Source organism: Lissotriton vulgaris, chromosome 7 (genome assembly GCF_964263255.1).
Source record: "Lissotriton vulgaris chromosome 7, aLisVul1.2, whole genome shotgun sequence".
NCBI lineage: Eukaryota > Metazoa > Chordata > Amphibia > Caudata > Salamandridae > Lissotriton > Lissotriton vulgaris.
This window is the reverse complement of record NC_141695.1, coordinates 1,050,316,204-1,050,340,930: the sequence shown is the minus strand read 5'-3', so window position 1 is coordinate 1,050,340,930 and position 24,727 is coordinate 1,050,316,204.

Below are 24,727 nucleotides of genomic sequence, written 5' to 3'. Positions count from 1 at the left end.
GTGGTAGGGGGCCAGTTGTTCTTTAGCTTGACGAATAGTTCATTTCTTATTGTTTCTTGGATATTTTGGAAACTGCTACCGATTATTTGAGGTGACGTCTCTGAGGACGTACATTCAGATATCCAGTGCTTAGATTTTTCAAGGATCCTCTGCGTCGTCTCTACCGGGTCGATCTTGGCCCATTTGACCGTGTAGCCATTCAGTTTGTTCATAGTAAGTGAATGCTGGTTTAAAAGGCTCGGCTTTGCAGGATGACCATTTACCAGTTTGGTGATGATTCTTACACTGAGTGGATAGTGGTCGCTCATTACGTTTGTCCCAATTTCGAAATTTGCTAGTTGCCCTTTAAGTGAATGAGAGGCTATTATATAGTCTATGGTTGTAAGGAAGCCTCTTCCATGGAAAGTTGGCAGAAAATCCTGCTGCGGGTCTACTAGTTCATTCGCAAAATTCAGATCTAGGGAGAATATAATGTCATTCAGTTTGCTTCCGCATGTCGAGTGCGCAAAGTGGGGTATGGGACTGCCAAGTTCATTTTGCAGCCCACAAATTTCTCTTTTATAATTTGGGCACAGAGTGAGATTGAAATCACCACCCCACATTAAATGTATTGTGTTTTTATTGTTGTCATTTTGCAGTGTTGTTAAGAATGTGGCAATCTCTACCAAATTCAACCAACAATCCAATGTGCCAGAGTTATTATAGTAGTTGATAAAAATATAGGTGCTGTCATTAGTGGTGTTTATCTGCATGATTTGGTATGTTGAAGATTCCTTTAACAGTTCTGTGGATATAAAGGGAAGAGTATTGGCGACATAAATCATAAGACCCCCCTTTGGCCTGCCCATGGTTCCCTGCACTGCTGGAGTGAAAAAGGTTTTATATCCCGTTAGATGTATTGGGATTGTGCACCATGTTTCATGAAGGCAGAGTATCTGGTGTTCCCTGACTGTATCGAGCCATAACTCTGATGTTATTTTGGACAACAGACCTGCAACGTTCCAGTATATAATGGAAAGAATCAGATTAGTGGGTTCGAGGGATATGTGAGAAAGAGGTGGATCCCTCAGGGAACTCGCTGTCGGGGTGTCTATCGGGAACTCTGTCGGAATCTGAGAAGGATTGATGGAATCTCTTAGAACTTTTTGTTGATGAGAGTATGAGTCGGTCCCAGTCCTGAGGGGAACAGGGGATTTGGTCAACACGGCATTGATAGAAATGTGGGAGATATCTATGGTTGTCACTGACTTTTGATTTGCATAAGTGAAGGGAATTTGTTGTACTTTGCTAACGGATTTAGGTAAAGCTCGCTGCTGACTAAGATTTACTGGTGAGTAAATAGTTTTGATGTTTTTACTCTTTGGTTCAGACCAAAACGGTCAATCCACCATCTCTAGGCAGTCGAAGCGATTTCGTGTTGAAAAACCCTGCCAGCCTTCATGTGATTGGTAGGGTCTGTCCTGCCAGTACTGCCTTGGCCAATCTCTAGACATGTTTCTAGTTCCATGACCATAAGTATACCCCACCTGGTTCCACTGATCGCTTTGGGGGTGGTGCCAGTTCCAGGTTGGGATATAATGGTGTGGTTTCATTGGGGGATAGAAGAAAGAAAGGTGGTGAGCATCGATTCCACCTTTTTTCTCCAGCGAGGGCCAAGAGCAAATGTGTTCCACGGTGGAGGGATCTCTGCACGTTACTATGATACAGTCTCCGCGGGTCGACTTTGGTGCTTCACCTACCCATACTACCCTGCGGACTGTGGAAATCCCTCCAGAATGGTGGGGTTCTAATGGCCTGTTAATGCTTAGCCATTGCATGACCTTATTTTTGAGTGACCAGGCAGTTTCTGGTGTATCTTCCGTTAGTTCAGGTACACCAGTAAGTATAATTGTATATGGCGTAGCCTCTGGCGGCAGATGGACAGGACGCCTAGCTCCTGGGGTCTTTTTTGGAGTCTTTTTGAGTGACAACTGGGGTGGAACCGTTGGTTTAGATGGTAAGGGTGTTGAATTTTTTATGGTGTGAGTTGCATTCACATTTCCTGATGTGGCCCCTGTTGTTCCTGGGATTACCGGGCCAGTGTTAGGTGTTTGTTGATTCGACACCGTGGTTGTTTTGACCCTTTGTGCTCTAGGCATTGCGTTTTGCAGATTTTGCTTTGAAGATTTATGTTTCGGATTTTGTGGGGGTGGGATAATCGGAGTTGGTTGTTTTGTTACTTTAGGTGATTGTGGTTGATAAGGTGTTTTTAAGGGCTGGGTCACATTTCGCGGCCCTTTTTTTGCAGGATGTGCATTCGTAGGAAGGAGTGTGGAAGAGAGGATTGCCAATTGAGCTTCCAGATTCCTAATACTTAATTGTATGGGTTTCAAGTGCTCTGACAGGAGGTCTTTAATTGTGGTTAGTATGTAGGAAGTGGTTTTACATGTTTTGCAGGGGTTATCTGTAACCTCGTTAAGGGTGGTGGGAAACAGAAGATTAGTTTCTGATGGGGTTGTTGTGATTAATTGCACAGATTGTGTTATTTGATTTAATAGTTCCCTCCCAGGCTCCGTCTCATGACCAGAGGAAGAAGCCATAGCAACTGCATTGTCAAAGGGATTTGTACTACCTTGTTTAGGTATGGCTCCTTCTCTTACCCCTCGAAGATAGGTATCTGTATTGGTATCAGATCCTTCGAGTGTTTGACAGGCTACTAGGTCGGGAGTTGCCTCTAAGTTATCTGATACTGATGATGAATCAGGCTCGAATTGAGTTACAGATAGATCAACTGTGCACGGGACTGTATTGATGTCAGCAACAGTCACAGTCACAGGGAGAGAAGAGTTTGGTAGAGTTTGGTGAATGGGGGAGGTTGCGGTTGCTAAAAGGCCCAAGGACGAGCGTTTCGCATTCATAAGGTCCAGTGACACTCTTTTTTCGAGGAGAGAGATGCTCTGGTTAATTACCTCGTGGGTCCGTGAAATAAATTGATCAATTGGTCCGGTTAATTGAGCTACAGCTTGGGCATTCTTAGATTTGGTTTTAGCGTTACTTCTGGTTCTGGTAGGCATGGTGGACGTATGCGACAGGTCTATAGGCTCTGGAATAAAAGAATTTGGTAGCTGTTAACACCAAAGGGGGTGGCCCGGGCCCGGTCTCTACCGGTCACTAACGGGCAACAACGGGCCCGCCCTTGGCCCGGGCTGCGACCCGCGCGCGTCCCGCGATGCCCGCTAGTGGATTCACTTAAGTTCGTTTTGGTAGAGAGGGGGCGTAGCACTGGGAGGGGGCGCGGCTCACCCGGGAAGAGGACACAGCTGTTGGTGTTGGTTGCTGGTCCTCGCAGTCCCGGGGCCGCGCCTCTCACCTCCTCTGCGGCCTCGCTGCTGGTCTCCTCCTCACGCCGGTGAAAGAACAGGCAGGGACACTAGAAAGCTACTCCTGTAGCAACGGACACAGTTCTCAAAAGCAGAGTCCTCTGAACGAGCGGCTCCTGCGAAGCGGGGGCCGCAAGAGGTGAAGAGCGCTTTGGTGGGGGCTTGGCACTGGGAGGGGGCACGGCTCACCCGGGAAGAGGACACAGCTGTTGGTGTTGGTTGCTGGTCCTCGCAGTCCCGGGGCCGCGCCTCTCGCCTCCTCTGCGGCCTCGCTGCTGGTCTCCTCCTCACGCCGGTGAAAGAACAGGCAGGGACACTAGAAAGCTACTCCTGTAGCAACGGACACAGTTCTCAAAAGCAGAGTCCTCTGAACGAGCGGCACCTCCATATTCTCCAACTGAGATGAGAGTATCGTCTGCTGAGGGATCAGGTCATCCAGCGCCAACTTATTAGACTTCACCTTTTCTGTCAAATTATTGTTGTCTGCCTTCAATAAGTTTAATCCCATCGACGACGTACCAATCTGTGCCTCTAGGGCAAGAGGGTGTCCCTGGTCTCTTTTAATATTAAATCTAATTTGTCGACCTGCCCCTCCTGTGCTGTAGGCGGAACAACTCCAGAGCCACCACTTTCAGCCGTGTTACGTGGGGTCCCCTCGTCGGAATCATTCTGTGCAGGGCAGTGCTTAATTTGTAAAAAAAAAAAGAAGTGCAGGTGCTGAAGATTTTGCCAAGGAGGCCACTGTGCATGTCTTCCTCCGGTGAGCCCCACTTCCAACACTCTCACTGCCTCAGTCTCTATCTTCTAACCTTGATCTGTTGTCTGTCCCCTAAGTCTTTACTCTAAGAGTCTATCCTCTCACCTCTCTAATTGTTTTCTATCACCTTTGTCACACCCTGTATTTCTGATTTACTCTCTATTCATTTTAGCCCTGACCTTTTTTCACTTCACTTTTTTCCATGCTCTGCTCTCTCTCCCCTCGATCTTGGCTCTTTACTATCACTCTTTAGCAGTGATTAGCTGTGTCTCCATTTTATCATTCATCTGCATTTTTTCCTCTGTCCTGTCCTCCAGATCCTTTCATTCTATCGTCTCTCTTCTTAATGCTCTCTTCTTCACATCATGTCTGCTTTCTCTTTATATCTGATTTGCTCTCCTCCTTTTCTTCTACTTTTCTCCATTTTATCTCTCTCCCCTCTTGTTGTCTCTCATCTCTAACACTGCTGCTGTCTGTGACCCCTGTTGTCAGCCTGTACAAGTCCCTGCTATTTTGAACTCAGTGTTTTCCTGTTGTCATTCCTAAAGAAGCGGAAGATGTTTTACTTTCTTACCTACACTGAGTGCAAACACAAAATACACCAAAGGAAAATGCTTTTTTGCATATATTAATCAGTGTGGTAAGACTGGGTTTATTGCGGGACAGGCGGCTGCTTGAGCACAGCAGGGCATGCTAGTGCTGCCTGCAATTAGTAGGTCCAGGGATGGCGACGGCATCCGCATCCACTGCTCAGCTTTCTGTGATCCTGCCTGCTACAGCACAGGCATTGTCCCCAGCAGTAATGCTGCCAATGCCAGTAAGTATGGCTGTGGTGCCTACTGGATTCACTCACGCTCAGCAATTACCATGCTGGTGTGCAGCGACAGATTCTACTGTGATGCCATGGCGCACAAAAGTTGTGTTGGGCCACAGCCTCATTGAGCACATTCAGGATAGCAGCAATGCAGGGCTGCAGGATATGCTACACTGGCTACACAGCATGTGGAAAGTCAACACTTACTTTCATTTATTCTTCCTCAAGAGCCCTCACTCTCAAGTTCCAAATGCACTCTTGCAGCTTACTTGTCTCAACTCTGTCATGAGCCAGCCCCCAGCTACAATTATCCAATGGGAGGCTTAGGCTCAGGCAGTGGCAAGGTGCAGCAGACTAGGGGAATAGAATGCACGCCATAGTTTGTTGATGACTTCTTGGATTTGTGATTTGTGTGATGACATCATCACTAGCATGGTGATACACAATCATGCCTGCCTGGACAGGCGTATGCCAACCTGACTATGAACATTTACCAGCCAGTCACCATGCAATGTATGTTATTCTTTTTATTTTGATTTGAACAATTAATATTGAGACCACCACCTGCAGGTTCAGAAATTGTAGCCCTGGCCCTGTGAAAGAAGTGCAGGTGCTGAGCACCTGAAAGCACCTACTCAAATTAAGCACTGGTGCAGGGGGATCCGGCTGTTTAGCTCTGGGGCAGCCCATCTTTTCAACTGGCAAGTAACTGTCTGCACCAATTGCTTCCTTCAATCAACCACCTGCGTGCTCCAGCAATGCTCCACTTCTTAGACCCAGGTGGCACCTGAACACGCGGTCAAATCCACAAGGACAACAAACATTTGCAATGCAATAGGTCTCGCATTAGGAAATTTTGAGCTATTGGTATTGTAAATGACAATTTTTTTATTTCTGTGTTTGTTTTGAAAATAGCTAAATTAATAGTTTGTCATTTACAATGCCAATAGTTCTAACTTTCGCAAATGTGACACCTATAGCATTTGTAATGCAATATGTGTTGTATTTACGTGACTTAGATGTATTGCTACTACAAATAACAATGGCTTTTAATCTTTTTAAATAATGAATACTTAAATAAAAGTTATTGTAATTTATAATGGCAATAGCTTAAACTTTTGTAAATAACGTTTGTGAAGATTGTGCTAAGTGTATTTTATTGTGACGAAAATACAAAAACAGAAGTGAAATATTAACATCTTTTTGTGACATTTGTAATAAAGTTTGAGAAATTGAGAGAACATATTTGAAGCAGTTGTTGTTGAATGGTTGCACAGATTGATGCTGTGGTGCCCCTGAGTGGTGGTGCTGAGTGAGGGCGATCGATAGATAGAGTGAGGGCGATAGATAGATAGAGTGAGGGCGATAGATAGATAGAGTGAGGGCGATAGAGTGAGGGAGATTGATAGAGTGAGGGCGACAGATAGAGTGAGTGAGGGCGATAAATAGATAGAGTGAGGGCGATAGATAGATAGAGTGAGGGCGATAGATAGATAGATAGATATAGTGAAGGAGTAGGAGAGAGTGAGACAGAGTGGAGAGGCCAAGACAGCAAAGGGGTAGGAGAGAGTGAAACAGAAATAGAGGAAGAGTGGAGAGGCCAGGACAGTGAAGGGGCAGGAGAGAGTGAGATGGAAACAGAGGAAGAGTGGAAAGGCCAAGACAGGGAAGGGGCAGGAGAGAGCGAGACAGAAATAGAGGAAGAGTGGAGAGGCCAAGACAGTGAAGGGGCAGGAGAGAGTGAGACAGAAATAGAGGAAGAGTGGAGAGGCCAAGACAGTGAAGGGGCAGGAGAGAGTGAGACAGAGTGGAGAGGCCAAGACAGTGAAGGGGCAGGAGAGAGTGAGACAAAGAGTGGAGAGGCCAAGACAGTGAAGGGGCAGGAGAGAGTGAGACAGAAATAGAGGAAGAGTGGAGAGGTCAAGACAGTGAAGGGGTAGGAGAGAGTGAGACAGAGTGGATAGGCCAAGACAGTGAAGGGGCAGGAGAGAGTGAGACAGAAATAGAGGAAGAGTGGAGAGGCCAAGACCGTGAAGGGGCAGGAGAGAGTGAGACAGAAATAGAGGAAGAGTGGAGAGGCCAAGACAGTGAAGGGGCAGGAGAGAGTGAGACAGAGTGGAGAGGCCAAGACAGTAAAGGGGCAGGAGAGAGTGAGACAGAAATAGAGGAAGAGTGGAGAGGCCAAGACAGTGAAGGGGCAGGAGAGAGTGAGACAGGGTGGAGAGGCCAAGACAGTGAAGGGGCAGGAGATAGTGAGACAGAAATAGAGGAAGAGTGGATAGGCCAAGACAGTGAAGGGGCAGGAGAGAGTGAGACAGAAATAGAGGAAGAGTGGATAGGCCAAGACAGTGAAGGGGCAGGAGAGAGTGAGACAGACATAGAGGAAGAGTGGAGAGGCCAAGACAGTGAAGGGGCAGGAGAGAGTGAGACAGAAATAGAGGAAGAGTGGAGAGGCCAAGACAGTGAAGGGGCAGGAGAGAGTGAGACAGAAACTAAAGGTACATGGCGAATTACGAACAAATGTGAACATTAACAATGCAAAAATACAACAAAGCAAGGTGAAGTTGTGGTGTGCATGGACGTAAGAACAAACTGCAGGAAGAAGCTGCCTCAGCCATGTCTGGAGGATGTAAGAAGGGGTCGACAGAAGGCCATTCCTGGCGAGGCAGCCATTGTTTCAGTGTCGTCCCCTTTACATGGTCTGTAGGAGCAAGTGGGAGGAGGGAGTGGGAGAGGGGTGTGAGATAGTCAAAGCGTTTACTGTGATCAGTGGCCGCAGGCTGCCAGTGGGAGGGAAGGGGAGTCTGTTGCGAGGCGTGGGGGGCGGGGGAGGGGGAGCAGGCATATGGTGGAAAAGAGAAAGAAACAAGGAAGCCTCAGGTGTTTCACCGTGAAAGTTAATAAATGTGTTCTATTATTGACAAGAAATGAGAAACAGAAAGTTAGACAAACAAGGTAAGAGACAACAAATAATTCATTCATGAGCATCAACGGGAAGGAGCATTAAAGAATGAAGCTTTTACACAGCTGTTGAATCTGGTAGGTGGGGTACAACATATATTGGAGAAAATTACAACACTTATGCTGAGAAAGCTTATGACTGGGGGTTCAGTTAAATAAAATGCACGGCTAGGATGGGGTCAGATTACAATGTATGTATATGAGCATAAACATCTTTGCAGCAGCACAAGTGGGCAAATACCGTTATGCAACGAGCTTACCATACTAAGCGCATGAGACATGCACCTACACTCCAACGAGCACACTGGGTAAAATTGGCCTGGAATGTCAGTGTGGCATATCCTAACACCAGCACACACATTGTGAAAGAGGAGACGCATTATCTTTGCGCTGGTGAAAGTACATTGTATAGAGTGTTGGATGCGGTCTATTGTGTGCTGTTCAAGGTGCCCTCCAATACGTTACTGACATGGCTATTTTACTTCTGAAGACATAGAAATGAAGAAATTTCAACACAGTGCAGAAAATGTTGATAACTGCGTAGTATTCGCTGTCATACTAGCAGGCCCAGCTCAATTCTTGTGTTTAGCCATGCACAATTTACGGTACAATCTTCAGTAAGTTCTATGAGCCCGACCAGATGTTTTAATGCAGGCTAATCCTCCTCCTCCTAGTGATTTCTCCACTGGCTCCTAGTGAGATGCTCAGAACTCTCGCAGCACACAAAAGAAACTAGGTGTGGTGTGAGGCCCTGTGAGTCTGTCCGTATTTGTGGTAAGCTTTTTTTTAAAACTTTTTTTAAAGTGCAGCTTGAGTACTTCAAAACCAGTTACAAAGCATAAAATGTAAAAATTAAATATACTCAATGAGCTAGTGGCGCATGGATGTAGGACGGTCCTCTTCTGTGCCTGTATGCCCAATAGTGCTAATGGAAGCAACCTCGGGGTACAATTCCCAGAGAGGAAAGGTCGACTTACAAGTTGATGGGAAAGTGTAAATAGTCACAGCATGTGGCTGAAAGTCAGTCCGGAATGGTTAGCTTTTAGCTGCTAATTCCTGTTGTCTAAGAGATGGCGAGATAAAGTCAAAGTCAAAGTCAAAAGCCAGCTTTATTCGATTACTTAAAATCATAAAAGCAACAAGACAATACAGTTTATACAATTTAAAAAAATATTTACATATCATATACTTCATAAAGTTAAAAACAGTTAAAAAAAATGGCGAGATAGATAAGCATGAAAGGCCTGCGTTGGAGCTAGTGAAACAAATTGCTTCAGGGCATGTATATGTCCTTTCTGCAAGTTGAAACTGATGGCGACCCCGATAGGAATAAAAGTTCTTCCCACGCACAGACGTTTTGCATAAAATGGTATTATATTGTAACGTCTGTGACTTAGAGGGAAACATGTATAGGGAACATGTAATATTATAAGGACGTTGATTCTAATACATTGTAGAAAAAGAGAGTGTTGTATAGAATTAGAGTTGTATAAGCAAAATGTAATTTTGTTTTGGAGCACTCCATACAGTTTAAAACGTTTTTTATCGTAATATTAATAGCTGAGTAAGTAGTGTTACATTTTGAAAAGAGGTAGTGCAAAGTATGAAAGTAGGACCTGCTACGTGTGGTGTGAGGCGCTGTGAGGGTTTGAGTATTTGTTTGTAGTAAGCTCCATTCCAAAGAGTTAATGGACATGATTTTTAGGCATGAAATATGGGCTATGCATGAGACAGGTGTGAGTGCGGCTGAAAGACATATCAGCCTGATTACATTACATTGTTATGGGGGTCACAATTTGCTGGAGCACCAGGCTTGTGCACAGTCACTGTTGTCTAGCCTCATTTGGAAGTGAAAAGTGTTGGGTTAAAAACAACAAGCAGGAGACAAGTTCCCCTGCAGTCCTTTCCCACTGGTGGCAATCATTTCAAGGCAGTGATGTCTCACTAAAGCTGCTGCCGCAACCGTAGAAACAAGGGGAGAAACAGAAGGGCAAGGGGAGAAACAGAAGGGCATGGTAGAGATAGAAGCACCGGAAAGACAGGAAGGCAGGGAGAGAAATAGATGGGCAACAGGAAAAGCAGAAAGGCAAGTGGTGAGACAGAAAGACTGGGAAGAAACAGACCTTCAAGCGTTTCCAATGCCCCGATTACAAAATGATGGCACTTCCAATACTAGAACGTAGTTGCAGTTCCGGGTGCCTAAGCAGCCTGCAGTTCTCAGTTTGATCTTACTGTACTTCTGAGAGTTTGACCTATAAACAAGCGGGTCAGGCAATTGACTCTGACAGCTGCTGCTGCACATAGCTGAACAGTGAGTCAGGCGCTCGTGAAAAACATGCTCGGGGTAAAGCACCAACATAGGCGGAGACAACAACCACGGCCTAAAAGTAAATTAAAAAAAAAGCAGTTACGAAAGTCGAGCTTTTACTTTCTACAGCACCGTCTTAACAGGAACGAGGGACGCTTTGAAAGTGAAAGCGGGCATGGCATGTTGTGTGCGTGAAAGGCACGGCATGGGGCGGCAAAGCAGTTTCAAAGAGTGGGAGGGAGGGAAGGAGCGAGCTTATGGGGATGAGGTGTGAGTGAGGGGGAGCAGAAGCCTTTGATGTGGTGATGTGGTGTGCGAGGCCAAGCTCTCGGAGGCAGGCGGCTCGGGGGCGTGCACGAGCACATGCACTCAACTAAATCTGCGATGGTTTCAGAGCTTGGTTGAGCCTCTATACTCTTGTCCTATTTATCACTTATGTGATAGAATAGGCGAGACCTAAAAACAACACTGGTCAAGAATTAACTCTGGACCTCACCAGTAGTCCGCATGACAGGCTTTATCCCACACAGCCGCAGCTGAGACACAGGCAGAGGGTATGCACACACAGGCGCCGCCGAGTCACACAAAAGGGCCTGCAGGCACACTCCAATGGTGACCGTGTTCTCTCCTCTTCGCCCAGCCGTTAATAATTAATGCCACCCCGCTTCACAGGCAATCAGCCCTATTCCCATTACTCCTGTGTCACGGCAAGTGTCATGGAACAGCACCTTGCATGTCTGGCTGATTATTCGGGGAATCAATAATCTCACGCCGAGCCCTCCATAAGCAGCACTACGGGTTCGCGCCTATGCCTCCCCTCACTGGGTCCCAGGCAGCGCGATTGTGTCGAGTCATCCCCGCCATCTTTCGACACAAAAGGGGATGATGGACAGAGCGTTTGAGCAAATCAAACACTCACCCCCAGTCAACTGATCTAGGTTTAATCCATCACCATTCTTTAGCTCACTAAGCCACCCCAGTTCAGACATGGCCATATGCAAATTAGCCTGACCCTGTGTCTCATGGGAACAGTCCAGCCCGAACTGCCAAGCCATGTATTCCCTGGACCGGAAACAAGCATCCTGGGACCGGTTCCGGATTCATAATCCTCATCAGCCAGGCTATCTTGAATTCAGTGGCCAAGTGAGCAAGGAACTCACGTCTGAGCATACCCTGCCAACTTAGGGCGAACAAAGCAAAACAAAAGGGGATGATGGACGGAGCGTTTGAGAAAATCAAACACTCACCCCCAGTCAACTGATCTGGGTTTAATCCATCACCATTCTTAAGCTCCCTCAGCCACCCAGATCTGTTGACTGGGTGTGAGTGTTTGATTGGTTCAGATGCTCCGTCCATCACCACCCCCTTTTGTACCACTTTGTTCGCCATAAATTGGCAGGGTATGCTCAGACGTGAGTCCCTGGCTCACTTTGCCACTGGATTCAAGCAAGCCGGGCTGAAGACGGCTGAAATGCCAGAAACCGGTCCTCGGAAGCTTTCACCCTCGGGGCGTCGAAATGCTCAACGTGCTCCTGAGCGTCGTCGCTATGCACAGTCCAATATTTTCCACTCTGCTGATGCAGGCTATGATCCGCTGCCCTTTCAGAATATTTCTGCAATGGGAGGCCCCGGCCTCAGCTAGGGTCGGCCTTAACAAGCAGGTTCAACACGGAGCTGTTCTATTCCGCATCCGCGATGCTCGGAGGTTAGCCACACCTCCCATCGAGGTTTGCAACTCCTTAATAGGAGATTTTATTTCACAAGTGGAGTGCGCAATCTTGAGAAACATGCATGACACGCTACTATCAGCAGGAGGGATCAATTTCTGGCTGTAGAGGTACTAATATCCCAAACCACAGATTTCAGAGTCTAATACGTTGCCTTTTGAATAGATTAAGACAGAATTATCCAAAGAGAAACCCAAATCCTCAGACTCTTATTCCTCTGCATTAGCACTAGCCTTTTCATTAACACCAATACCAGTAATCAAAACTCCCCCAATGGAGTGAATTTCAGCCCTGGAAACAGTAGTAGCTCACTTTTGTACTGAATGGTTACAGTTTCAATAGAAAACTAAGACGGAAAATTAGAAAAAGCCCCAAGCTTCGCAGCTGAAACAATGAAGAACGGGGGCACAGCAGTGCAGAGACGAGATGCCAACTCACATATAGCCAAGACCTGTAAGAGGACGACACGCTGAAAGCAAACAACGTGTAAAAGGAAACAAATACAGTAAATGTGCCCACCTAACAACATACTGCACTATGAACAATATGTGAGAAATTTAAACACAGGGCCTTATTTATGAAAAGTGTTGCATCTATGCGTGAAAACAGCGATGCAACACTTTTCAGTGTGCTCTCCTTACAACACCATGGATGCGTCGTATTTACTATACAGTGCTCTACGTCGCAAGGATTTACAAATATGTCAGCATTACAGACGTATCTGTAGGTGCAGTAATGACACATTGCTGGAGTGTGTCGCAAAAGTGACGCCACTCCAGCAATGGGTCATTACACATGAGCAAGTCTTATGTTAAAGGTGCCTGCGCCAGTCTTACGCCTGCTGTGAGGCAGCCGTAAGATTTTGAGGCAGTGGCGTCCTAGAAGTGGCATAGTGAAATCTCATAGGTTTCACTGCATTACTTCTATGACCCTTTTTTGGAGGGAATGCCCAACCTGCATACATTATGCCTGACACAGGTATAATGTAGCACAGGGCGTTACAAAGTGATGTATTTGCTTAGATGCGTCACTTTGTAAATATGGTGCAGTGTGGTGCATTTTTTATGCCGCTGCAGCGTCACAAAAAATGACACAACAGCACCGCACAGGGCTCATAAATATGCCCCACAGTACTAATCTTCGCAGCAAGAAACATGGCTCAGCCTGGACCAATAAGGGCCAATAAGGACCATCTCATATGGGTTAAGGCTGAAGCTGATTTGTGTTCTCCCTCAGACTGTACTTCATGACACTGGTATATGGGTATACTGGATTATATAGCTGTATTGCTGCTCGGCTCCTATGATAGAATTGGCAAGATCAGATGCATAATAGAATATTCGTTCTTGTCATGAAATCCCAGGGTTCTTATACCAGCCTTTTTGTTGAGTTTTATTTACGTGGGTCCTATGCACTATTCTGCTGTCATTAAGTTGGTGTTTATGGTGCCATGATGAACGTACGCGTGAAGAATGCGACTTCTGGGAAACTCAGGTGAGGTTGAGCTGAGCTTGTGTGAACATTGCTTCCGGTGGGTTCCTTATATCAGACTTCACTTCTGAGTGGACTGGATCTAGCTGGAATAAGCAATCGGACAATGCCTCTTTTGCTTGAACATTACCCTTGTAACGCCTTTGTAACAAATTCAATACCAGCTGAGCTCAAGGTCCAGCAACAACAGCACAACTGTATGCAAGAATGCACTGGTCACTTGGTGTACTTCCCAAGTCATAGGTCATGACTCTGTGCTGCTGTCATTTGTGTTAACACATGACGACGAGAATAGACAGGGCTTCTGTACTCTAAGGCGCATATTTATGGGGATTTGGCGCAGGGCAGCGGTGCAGGTCACGTTGCTGTGCAGCCCTGCGTCAAAGTAAAAGGGCAGGAATGCTCTGTATCTATAGTATGTGGCGCATACCTGTTCCTTTCCCCATATGCTGGAGCCATTTCGGCAGCCTAGTGCCAACGCAGGCACCCTTGCACCAGGGGCACTTTCCGGCACAAAAACAATCCTGGGTGACTATTTCATCTCTCTATGTGCTACAAAATACATAGAAAGAGGAAAAAACTAGGAGAAATAAATGTATTTCTCCTCGTTGCGCCTCCTCTGAAGAGGCGCAAGGTTTTGGTGCATCCCCAGGTTTATATAGGCTCGCAAATCTGGGGATGCGTCAAAATCCAAGGGTGTTGCGTGGAAACACCCACTGTAAGGTCCATGGAACGCCTCCTTAGCGCAGAGTAAAACAACGCAGCAATGTGTGCTGCCTTGCCTTACTCCATATCTTTGATGCTATTCAAAGCCACACAAAGTGGCTTTGTGTGCCCTCATAAATATGATTTGGTGGTTTGCGCCACCAATGTTTCACAAAACGTGATGCAACAGTGGTGCAAGGGGCTCGTAAATATGCCCCTAAGTGTAAAGATCATTGACTTCCCTCCTAAAATAAAAATGCCCAACTGGCTACGTCTTTCAAGCTCTCCTCCATTTTGTTTAACAAGCTCACTCTCTACCATCTTTCTCCATTCAATACCGATAGGTAGATTTCCGCAGAACATTTCTAAAATACACAAACCATCGAAACTACAAATCCCTGCTCCTCCTGGTGCTGCCAAGCAGCAGGACATGCCATACAGTAAGCTGCAAACCCTAATGATAGTTTCAGGGAAATAAGTGGTGGGCCTACATCAGCAGGGATGTGCTGGCATGCCCACACACAGGGGCGGATTGGCAAGGCGGGCATTCGGGAATGGGCCGAAGGGCCGGTGCCTCAGTGCCCTCTGTGGGCCGTTTTTTTCTCCCCTGTCCCAGTCCACAGAGAGTGGACTGGGAAAGGGGAGAAAAAAAAACGGCCCACAGAGTGCATGGAGACAGAGACACAGAAAATGAAAGCAGCCTCGCTGTGCGGCCAGACAGCGATTGTCAGCTGTGGCCTCTCCTTCACCCCTGCCCTGCCAAGCAATCAAGCCGAGGCTGGGCAGGGGTGATTGTTTGCAATAATCGGCCTCCCTGGGGGCCAGGTGTTTCTCAGGCCTTTGAGCCATTTGCACCTCGGCCCCCTGGCGCCCATGCAGCCCAGAAACGGTGTTAGTCTTAACACCTCGCCCACAGCCCTTCACATTCAGGGCATAGTGGGCGAGGAAGAATGGGTCTTGCTGTGGGGGCCAGGTGATGTTTGGAATTTTTTTGTTTTATTTCTTTATTTATGCGATTTTATATAGCGCAGACTTTACCCGAAGGTGTCGGAGCGCTTCACACTAGGAACAGCAATAATACATGAGGAGAAAATTATAAGTGGACAAATTACAAAAGCAAACGTTAAGTTACATGAATCAAAAGTGACAATAGTGAGCAACCAAAAATACAAGAGGAACAAACGATACATTACAGGAGGAAAAAGTGATATGTGTGCAGGTTACAAAAGCGTACAAAATACAAGTAGAGGTATAATACTGCAATTAATGGCAGACACTCCAGCACAAGAACAAACGTTACGTAGGCAATGGTGGCAGTTGTGCAAGTATCTAAAGCAAACAAAAATGAGAGGTAGCAAACAGTGTGTTACAAGAGAAAAGTGACGTGTGCAAGTTACAAAAGGGTACCATACACAGGTACAAGGGTAATACTACAGTAAATGGTAAATACTCAAACTGCCAGAACACACTGGGAAGGCACTTCCCATGCACCAACTTCACCTCAGCCTCCCCCCTGGCTACCTGGCTACCTTGGATGACCCAGAAAGCTGTGTTTTGTGCTCCCCTGCCTGGACATTTTCCCAAGGCCTGGAGGGTTGATTAATTTACTAATTGCAGGGGCCTTACCTCTGTTCATGTGCTCCTGAGCTGAAGGTCTGGGGAGGGCTAAGTAGGTTAGTAATAGCAGGGGCTTTGCTGCTTTTCAGGTGCTCCTGTGCTGAAGGTCTGGGGAGGGCTAAGTAGGTTAGTAATAGCAGGGGCTTTGCTGCTTTTCAGGTGCTCCTGTGCTGGAGGGCTGGAATAATTTTGTGAAAAAAAGGGGCCTTGCTATTTTTTTTAGTTGCTCAGCGTGTAGGCCATTGCCACCTTGGCCCTGTGTCCTGTGCAAGGACAGTATCCTCCCACTTTCATTCCTTGTCTGTGCAAATGGTGTTTCATGAAAGGGCACGCCCCTTGAATGTGGGACACGCCCCTTCAATGTGGGCCACGCCCCTTAAATATGGGCCACGCCTCTTGAATGTGGGCCACTTTTTTCGTCAGTGCCCGGGCCGAATTGTGATCCCAATCCGACCCTGCCCACACACTCCAATTGTTAGACTGCAGCAGGCAGCGATGTGGAAAAGGCAAATAATGACACAATTGTGGCTCTCTTTCTCAACCCTGTCAGACAGAGAATGTTTTATCGGATGGTCCAAAGAGGAAAAGCGTCCCTTTAGCTCAACGTGACGTGCAGCAGTATCACACTGAAGGTGGTGAAAAATAGACTTATGGAATACTGTAGAACACTTCAGGAGACACTATTGCATGTCCTATCAAGAGGTATGCATGTTTATTGGGGAAAGAGGGTCAAAGTGGTGGATAAATCAAGCCTACAGGTAAAAAACAGTATGCAGAGAGTACAAAAGTAGCTAAGCATTCATTATAAGAAAAACGCCTAGCATGAAAAAAGGAAATATTTTCAAACGGAAAAAATAATTATTTACCAATTCATTCTAGCTGCGCAATGCTGTTGACTGCTCGGCGCTCTGTAAATGTGCAACATGTTATGGGTCGCATTTACACTGAGGCTGAGCCACTGGAGGGTCACTTTTTGCGATGCTCAGGCGGGGCATGGGCCTGTTCCAGGTTTACCAGGCAGCACTAAGCCACTTTCCGTGGCAGCGTGGCTTAATGCGCCCGTCTAAATATTGTTCCCTTTAATGCAGTTTGTGATTATTTTTTTATTTTATCTAAGTACCTTTCCTTAGGGGTGCACACAACTACATTCTTTTTATATTAATACCCCAAGGGCACTTACAAGTTGGATACAAAAATGTCAGACTTGATTTTAGAATACAGGGCAATGCCCCACAGGTATCACATTTGCTGGTCCTCTTTTTTGTTCTTTCGTGTTTCAGGTCTTGACAAATGGGTAGGAATATACGCAGGGAATTTGAGTATTTTGAATGTTATGTGCCAGTCCCTTCCAGCTTCCTCCATATCTGACCATTTGCTGGAGCTTGGGCATTGATTTTGAAGGCATAAAGTTTAACTATGCCCTGCTGATGTACATATAAGTAAAATATGATCAATGCCCACTAGAAGGTTAGATGCAACTCCATGCTACCACATACAAATCCAGCATCTTTTATATAAACCATGGTCACATCCTGAAAGGATTAGTTGTTGTTCCTAAGTCTGATGGCACATGAATTACTATGACAGGAAGATGCTATCCCCCCACCACCCAAGATAAGCGTTCTAATGTCCTTACTGCATAGTCAAACACGATGGCCTGCGGCCAAATACATGGATATGTGCAGAAGGAGGCTTGGTTGCAATTCATTGTGGAGGGGTGCAGCCTCTGCTTCCTCGGATAAGGAACCCTACCTGTATAACCCACGAACGAGTATGAGGGCCCTATGCTCAGACTGTCGACAGCCATGGAGCTCAAACTGACAACGGGCCATGGAGCTCAGACCGACGACGGGCCATGGAGCTCAGACTGACGACGGGCCATGGAGCTCAGACTGACGACGGGCCATGGAGCTCAGACTGACGACGGGCCATGGAGCTCACACTGACGACGGGCCATGGAGCTCAGACTGACGACGGGCCATGGAGCTCAGACTGACGACGGGCCATGGAGCTCAGACTGACGACGGGCCATGGAGCTCAGACTGACGACGGGCCATGGAGCTCAGACTGACGACGGGCCATGGAGCTCACACTGACGATGGGCCATGGAGCTCAGACTAAAAACGGGCCATGAGCTCAGACTGACAACGGGCCATGGAGCTCAGACTGACAACGGCCCATGGAGCTCAGACTGACAACGGGCCATGGAGCTCAGACTGACAACAGACCATGGAGCTCAGACTGACAACAGGCCACGGAGCTCAGACTGACAACAGGCCACGGAGCTCAGACTGACAACAGGCCATGGAGCTCAGACTGACAACAGGCCATGGAGCTCAGACTGACAACAGGCCATGGAGCTCAGACTGACAACAGGCCATGGAGCTCAGACTGACAACAGGCCATGGAGCTCAGACGGACAACTGGCCATGGAGCTCAGACGGACAACTGGCCATGGAGCTCAGACGGACAACTGGCCATGGAGCTCAGACTGACAACGGCCCATGGGGTCGGTGGTATCTCTTCATCGACTTGGGTGTCAGACTAGAGTTTTTTAAATTTGTGTTAAAAGTTGATTTATAGTGGAATAAATTGTTTAATTGTGGCTGGGAACTTTGATGAGGGCATGGTTAAGGCGTAGTCTCTGTGGAACACAGGTGATGGTGTGCACACAAGGGCATTTCTCATAAGTCTACTCTCTGGTTCAAATATACGTGCAAAATAAAGACTACACATACACAGAATTAAAATGTATACCAATGAATGTCCATAATATAAACAACAAAAGAGCGAGAAGAAATAGGGCAATAGCTCAAGCAGGACGCTATACAGATCGCATGCTTACTGAAAACACATCTCATGAAAATCAAATAGTGAACAGGGTATGAAGTATATGTCTCATCCTGCACACTGAGTATCGCTTTTGACTGGACAAGGAGACCAGTTCATATGGCCTTGAGAATCGCCCTCTAACCCTGAGCTGAAGACACAGGCTGCCAATAGGAACAGACCAATGTGGATATTTACAAAGCACATGTGCAATCAGCCCTACCCAAATACTATTCAAGACCAATTACAAACATTTCATGGTAGCGTGGTAGAGTGGGTTTCACAACACAATAAACAAGCATTTGCAATGCAATAGTTCTTGCATTTGCCAGAGTTTGGGCTATTGGCATTGTAAATGACAATGCCTTTTATTTATGTTTTGAGTTTTAAAACATAAATAAAAGGCATTGTAATTTACACTACTAATAGCTTAAACTCTGGCAAATGCAAGAACTATTACATTGCAATAAAAAACCTTCTCGACCTCTTGTTAGATTGTAAATATCAGAGGAACAGACGTGCCTGCGACGTATTCAAAATAGTGATGAATAGTGCAGTGAAGATGCGCGTTTTAAAAAAAAAATGTTTTAATTGGTTTTCTCACACATCTACAAACAAATAACACTATTACTTGTACTCATCGACCTTCAGTTCAGTTGTTCCGTTAGCCAGGTATCGCATAGCCTTTTGGACTGTAGGTAACAAGGACCCCCTGATGAGGATAGATATCCTGGGACAGGGTAAACAATATGTGAAAAATAACAATCCCTGGCAACCATTGCTGCCATTAGCCACAGCTTCTGATATTTTTGCCATGCCTGCTTGCCCGTCACACAGAAGGTCTCCTCTAGCCTCCAGGGGGATTCCCTACCCAAGACCTCAGACATGATTTGCACCACCCTTTCCCAGTATTTCTGAATAACCGGACATCCCCAGATGATACGAAAACATTTACTGTTTTCTCCACAACCCATTGCACACTGGTCTGAGGGACTACATTCCAATTTGTACATCAGTGTCCCTGTAACGTAAAACCTAAGTAGGACCCTTAACGGAACCTTGCTCTAACCGCTCCCTCCCTTGGGCTCTGTATTGCTTTAGTCCAGTCGTCCTCCAACAGTACGATATCGGTCTCCCAGGCTTCCCTTAGGGCCTTCAGCGGGTCGGGTGAATTATTAATTATTTTCTTGTAAATTAAGGATGTAGCCTAATCGCAGATCGGGTCCACTAATAACCCGTTCTCAAGGGGGTTGTGTTCTGGCAGCTGCTCCCCTTCTCCGATATGTCATCGGAGTGATTGCCCTAGTTGAGTATATCTATACCTTTCTGTGTCTGCTAGCTGGTATTCCTCCTGTAGCAGTGCAAATGAAATTATGGCCAAGCCTCTATACATCACCCAGGTGCGCTATGTTTAGTAATTCCCATTTACTAAATCACTGTAGTTTCCCCACTTCTTTGAACATGTCACTACCCCAAAGTGGGATACGTTCTGTAAGTCCATTTGTGCACCCTAGGAACTGGGTGACCCTGTCCCATGCGCCTATTACTGCCTGTGTGTGCTGTGGCATTTGTTTTCCAGTATAGCATTCCCGGGTAGCTCCGCTGCCCCATCGCCAGGTGATCCACCCTGCATGCCGGCTCGTTTCTGTCTGTAAAGAGCTAGTCGTTTGTTACCATCTGCAATGCCTCGCCCCGCTGAGGACCCCGCCCAGCAGACCCGGAAGCAAGAAAGCCCCGTGGGGTTCACCGACGAACTCAAGAGCTCCAAGAAGAACTGCCGAGCCCTCGAGAAAGTCTGGAGAAGGGAACCCACACCGGACAACAGGACCTCCTTCAAGCTTGCCACCCGGAAGCACCACCAGCTGATCCGCGCCGCCAAGAAAACAGCATTCAAGGAACGGTTGGACAACAACGCACACAACTGCAAGGAACTCTTCAACATCGTGAAAGAGCTTTCCAACCCCAGCGCAGGAAACAACGACATCACCCCATCGCAAGACCTCTGCAACTCCCTCGCTTCATACTTCCACAACAAGATCGCGGACATACACAACAGCTTCAACAACCAACCAACGCACACCATGACCGAACAACCACCCCCCACCACCACCCTTCACGCCTGGACCCCGATCAGCACCGAAGACACCATCCGCACGATGAACTCCATTCACTCCGGATCACCGACCGACCCCTGCCCTCACCACGTCTTCAACAAGGCCGACGCTGTCATCGCACCCCACCTGCGAGACATCATCAACACATCATTCGACACCGCCACCTTCCCTGAGAGCTGGAAACACGCCGAACTCAGCGCCCTGCTCAAGAAACCAACAGCGGACCCCACCGAACTCAAGAACTACCGCCCCATCTCGCTCCTCCCGTTTCCAGCCAAAGTAATCGAGAAGACCGTCAACAAGCAGATGGCCGCCTTCCTCGAGACGAACGGACCCCTCGACCCCTCACAGTCTGGCTTCCGAGCCAACCACAGCACCGAGACCGCCCTCATCGCCGCCACCGATGACATCCGAGCCCTGATGGACAATGGAGAAACAGCGGCCCTCATCCTCCTAGACCTCTCCGCGGCATTCGACACGGTCTGCCACCGCACCCTAGTACAGCGCCTCAGCAACATCGGAATCCAGGACAAAGCGCTGGAATGGATCATCTCCTTCCTCGACGGAAGAACACAGAGAGTCCGCCTACCACCGTACAAGTCAGAGGCCTCCGAAGTCATCTGCGGCGTCCCTCAAGGATCATCTCTGAGCCCCACCCTCTTCAACGTCTACATGAGCCCCCTCGCGGCCATCGTACGCAAACCCAACCTCAGCATAATCTCCTACGCCGACGACACCCAGCTGATCCTCTCCCTGACCAACGACCCCGCCTTCGCCAGAGCCAACCTGCACGAAGGGATGAAAGAGGTAGCCGAGTGGATGACGACCAGCCGCCTGAAACTGAACTCTGACAAGACGGAGGTCCTCATCCTGGGCTCTTCCCCCTCCGCCTGGGACGACTCCTGGTGGCCTCCCGCCCTGGGCACCGCACCCAAACCGACAGACCATGCACGCAACCTGGGATTCATCCTGGACTCCTCCCTCTCCATGACCAGGCAAGTCAACAACGTCTCCTCGGCGTGCTTCAACATCCTACGCATGCTACGGAAGATCTTCCGGTGGATCCCCACCGAGACCAGGAAGACAGTCACCCAGGCCCTCGTCACCAGCCGACTGGACTACGGCAACGCCCTCTACGCCGGTACCACCGCCAAGCTCCAGAAGAGACTCCAGCGGATCCAGAACGCCTCAGCCAGACTCATCCTCGACATCCCACGAACCAGCCACATCACCGGACATCTGAGAGACCTTCACTGGCTCCCCGTCAACAAAAGAATCACCTTCCGCCTCCTCACCCACGCACACAAAGCCCTACACGACCAAGGCCCGAGCTACCTCAACAGCCGGATCAACTTCTACGCTCCCAAACGCCACCTCCGATCAGCCAACCACGCCCTCGCCGCCATCCCCCGCATCCGAAGAGCGACTACAGGAGGAAGGTCCTTCTACCTGGCCGCCAAGACCTGGAACTCCCTCCCGACCGACCTGCGCCTGACCCAGGACCACCTCTCCTTCAGGAAGAAGCTGAAGACCTGGCTGTTCGAGCAGTAGCGGCACCCCCCCCCCCCCCCCCCCCCCACCCAGCGCCTTGAGACCCTACGGGTATGTAGCGCGCTCTACAAGTGTCACTGATTGATTGATTGATAGTATTTTTTGTTGTCTGAAATTGCTAGACCTCCTTCGTACACACCTCTTTGGAGTTTGGCCAGCGCTATCCTCGAGCCACGCCTCCCAAAGGAGTTTTCTCAATTCACTGTCCACGTCTCCAAAGAACCGGTCAGCTATCTTGTATGGATTGTTTTGCAGGACCTATAGCATGCGTGGCAGTGACACTATTTTAAAAAGCAATGCTCTCCCAATCAATGAGATCGGAAGGGTCCTCCAATGTGCCACATCTTTTTTCAGCCGTTCTAGTTGGGGTGTCAAGTTTACTCCCAGAAAGTCGGTTTCTGACTTTGTGATAGTAATGCCCAAGTATTTAAATGTGTCTTTGTTTTGGAGTTTGATCTCCCTAGTCGGCGGGGGCAGAGTTCCGTCCGTAAGGCCAAAGAGGGGGGACTTGTCCTAGTTAATTTGGTAGTCTTAATAGCTACTGAATAGTTGGAATATCTGCAGCAATCTGTCTATTGTAAAGCAGGGCCTAGTGGGTTAGAGTAGGAGTTCTTCTGCATATAAGGATATACGCTCCTCCCAGTTCCCGTCTCCCACTATCCCCAACACTAAAGGGTGAGCTTGTACCCAGCCTGCTAGCGGCTCTAGTGGTAACGGAAATAACATGGGGGACAGAGGGCATCCCTGCCTTGCCCCTCTGTGCAAGGCAAAGGGTCGGGAGGCCAGGCATTCACTCTCACCCTAGCCAGTGAATTAGTGTACAGTAGTTTGACCCATGACTGATTTCGGGGACCAAATCCAAGCCTCTCTAGACCAAATCTATTTTTGATTTTTTTTGTCCAGCCGATGAGACTGGTATGGAGTGGTAGAGGGATGTGGTTTACATGAGCTTTAAGTAAGTATATAAGAGGAAGGAAGAGTTATGCACCAAGAGCCCATGCATTCGAGAAAGAGGGCAGGCTCATGTGAATTTGCAGAGCTACTCTCTACGAACAAATGCCTACAGGGTAACATTTTACATTTGTAGCATGTGTTGCTGTAGACATTCTCTTCCTAGACTGAGAAGCTGTCCCTCCCTTTAAGTGTGGCTAGTGTATGGATTGAGAAGATACCTGAAATTTTGTCCTTAAGCCCATCTGGACAACTAGAGCTTGCTTTTTAGCAAGAACATCTACATGGTGTCTGGTACATGTGAGTGAGGTTGACCAAGTTGCTGCTTTATCAGATAACGGGATGTTTCCTAGAAAAGCCATGGAAGCTGCCTTTTTTCCGTGTGTAGTATGGTCTGCAAAGAGGGATGTGGGTGGGGGAGATACAGGGAGATCTCTCTTGGCTTTAAGGTTGCAGGTTTGAATAAACCAGACTATCCATCTAGCAATTCATGTTTTTGAAATAAGAGGACCTTTTGGGGGTTGCTAAAATCCACAAACGGCTGGTCTACCTTAAACAAGCATTTGCAATGCAATAGGTCTCTCAGTTACGAGAGTTTCAGCCATTGGCATTGTAAATAACAATGCCTTTTATTTATGTTTAAAAAAAATAAATAAATAAAAGGCATTATTATTTGCAATGTCAACACACTTGCTTAGCTTAAGCCAGATTTTTGTGGCCACAAATCACTCCATTAGTTCGGCAGTACGCATTGTTATGGTCTATGGGTCATTATGAGCAGGATTTAGATCAGTGACAGAGGTCACTAGTAATGGTGCTAGTATTCTAGGTAGATGGATACCATTGCAGCACTAGGGTTATGGCTGTGGTCAGTCATCGCAATCCACTGCTGTTGCCCATGCCCGGTGTTCGGTACAAGGTCAATGTTGATACAGACAATATGTTATGTTGCTGCCCGGGTCCCTGCTCTCGTAGTCCTGCACTCACCGCTTTCTCGCTGGTTGCTCTCCGGCTCCCGTAGGTGGGGACAAAAGAAGTCCCGCACCTGGTGAATTTCCTGAAAGTGACAAAACTCCAACAGGAATCAGGACATGGTGTCGTCTCACCAAGTCAGGGCAGCGCAGCCCTCGACTCCCTGCTGCTTGGCCCCACCGATGTCCCATTGTATCATAGGTTGCTGCCTTCCTGGTAGCCTGTCACTGCCTTGGTTCCAGCAAAACGAAACCGAAAGCGGTCACATCCCCCAGCATCAGCTGCTCTGTGGTGCGCGCGGCCGAGCAGTCGCGTCATCTTTCAGACTTGGTCGGCTACGTCACCGAGGTTCCAAATCTCTCTTGATAACGCGATTCGTGCCAATCACAATATGTCCCTTTCACATGTGTATGTTGACAACCACGCGAACAACAAGCGCTCGGCAAAATAATTAAACAAGCAATATTTTTTAAAAAGCGTGGCTTCAGGAATGCCGTGCTTGAAGCGCTCTGTATCTGTCTTACTGAGAGCGCGTCCTGACTGCAACAGCATTCGGCAAAGTGAAAGTCAC